Genomic DNA, 2,309 nt, shown 5'->3' with positions numbered 1-2,309 from the left:
TTTTTTTTTTTTTTTTTTTTTTTTTTTTTTTTTTTCCTTTCTGGGCAAAAAAAATGCACATTTTAGTAAAGCGTTTATTAAAGGGTTTAAAAGAACGATACAGCGTATCACAGCTGATAAATGCCACGTGCATTTCCTTTGTGATAACGAATAAGGCTTAGCTAAGTGGAAAAGCCTGAGAAGTCACTTTGGAACTGAATTGCCTCCGTTATATTTTGTCTAAGGTTTTGCTCTAAAGAAGAGGTCACGTGTACATGTTAAGAAAGTTTGCAAGTTTCTTCATAAATGCAATCTGTTTGTGTTTTAGATTACTTAGTCAATGCACTCATTGCTTCATTGTCTCCAGACGGAAAGCTTCACTAAATGGTAGATTTTACTGTTAAAGACCCTACAATAAGATTGTTTTATCTGTACATTTTTTCATATATTTAACTGTATAAAAAAAAAATGTTCATTTTACACAATATTTAATTAAAGTATTTCTTGTCTGTGAATTTCATTTTTAGTAATTTTATCTGGTTTGATTATTAAAAAAGTGACTAAACACAAAACAAAGAAACGCAACACTGGGGGTTTCATTTCTCAACATCAGAATTCAAAGTTATGTCTCGGTGAAGGAAAAGCGCAATCCTTGACGTGGGCTTTGCGGTGCCCCCGGACAGCCGGCCCAGGCAGTCCCCGAGGATGATGAGGAAGGAGACCTCTGCTCCGCAGCCCGGCAATGACTTGTCGCTCAGCCTTGGTGAAGTGTTTAACCAAAACTCTGCTTCGGACAGCCTTTTTGTAAAGGAAAGGTAACAGTAGAGTAAATTTTTATTTCTTCTGTTTTAATGTGGCATTGTCAAAGTCTGTAAACAGGAAAAGTTATTTTAAACACAGCACAACCCAAATTTTCCACGCAGCGGTTTGACACCGAAGGTCGACGTACCCGTCTTTTAAACGCTGATAAGGAAGCAAATGCTTTTGCTAATTATAATAGTGAACACAAATATTTCGTCCTCTGGACCATAGGACGTGCGATGTGCAGATAATGGAACTGAAATACAAATATAGCGAGGTGGGCATGACTCAGCCTCCTCGTCGGAGGGTGGTTTGGTGAGAGACAGTTACAACGAAAAAGCCTGAAGTACAGGTCTGTGTTCCCTACCCCAGGTGCCAAGCGTGCACCTGCATCGTGGTGTGTGACCAGAGCCACCAGAAAAAGGGCGTTTGTGCGGGAATTTGGGTCTGGCTGCGTGCGCGGCCGGCAGAGCGACGCGAGCGCCCGTCCCGGTAAAGCAGGGGAGCTGGTTATGTGAGTGTTGTCCTGTCATTAATCACAGGGCTGCTGACAACTTCGAGAGGGCACTGAGGAACTCCGAGCTCCAAAGTAAATGTATGTACTTGTGTGTGTGTATATAGTGCCAGATGACACTGCCCCGTGTTTCAGCAGTTTAAGTGATGGAGCGTGGTGAGACGGTGCGGTTTGCCGGTAGTCACCATTCACAAAGGAGGAAAACCGGGATATTTAACCGTGCTTCCTTTCTTCTCCAATATTTCCACAGTTTTTATGTTTGATGAAAACAGATGTTAAAAACAGAGAGCGCTTTGGATTATTATTATTACGATTATGCATTGACAATTGTTCCACTTTGAGTATGTATCTGTGTATCATGTTTAACTGGTGGCATAAGCAGATGCATCCCACTAAAAATATAAGATGGTTTATCGGGATGAAAGTCTGCATGATGCCTACCGGCGCTTTTCCTTTTAGGTTTATTTCAAAGGTTTGAATAATGAGCATCTTAAACGGTTCGTCTAAGTTTCAGTGCAAAGAAAACACAAAAGAAGGAAACCCATATATTTTGTGCTGGGAATGGCAAGTCCTAGAGCAATCCACGCCCCACGACACATCCCCGTCTGTAACATGGTAATAGTCCTGGCGAGAAAATACGTGTCAGCCTATAGTGAGTTTAGACATAGGAAGATGATAAAATTTCCTTAATCAAAACGAAGGAATAGAATCTCTAAGAGTATATGCCAATTATTGCAGCGCAGCTTTTTAAAGTCTTTCAAGCTTTTAAAGATTATTCAAAGCACTCGAAATAGGCTTCAATCTAATGCCTCATTTCATTGCATTAAACAGCCTAGTTAATAAAGAATCAATATATTCAAAGGGCAAGGTTATCTTTTGTCTATAAGGGGTGGTGTCATTCTGAACCTTTTATAGTTCAAATGCTGAAAAAGACCTCATGAAATCCATACTCATCAAGTGGGTCAACTAGAGCAATAAAGAGGCCTCGGAAAGAATGGCTGCACTCCTTTAAAAC

At 40.4% G+C, this 2,309-nt stretch overlaps 1 long non-coding RNA gene across 1 annotated transcript in view; it reads right to left on the bottom strand.

Moving 5' to 3' along the window:
* The window catches only part of LOC113481565, a 20,497-nt gene that overhangs the window by 2,195 nt on the left and 15,993 nt on the right, over positions 1-2,309 (bottom strand). The gene's annotated exons all lie outside the window — the stretch shown is intronic.

The sequence above is a fragment of the Athene cunicularia genome, assembly GCF_003259725.1.
Source record: "Athene cunicularia isolate RWA chromosome 6 unlocalized genomic scaffold, athCun1 chr6_part1, whole genome shotgun sequence".
NCBI lineage: Eukaryota > Metazoa > Chordata > Aves > Strigiformes > Strigidae > Athene > Athene cunicularia.
The sequence above is the reverse complement of the archived record's forward strand: the minus strand, read 5'-3'. Positions and strand labels throughout refer to the sequence as shown.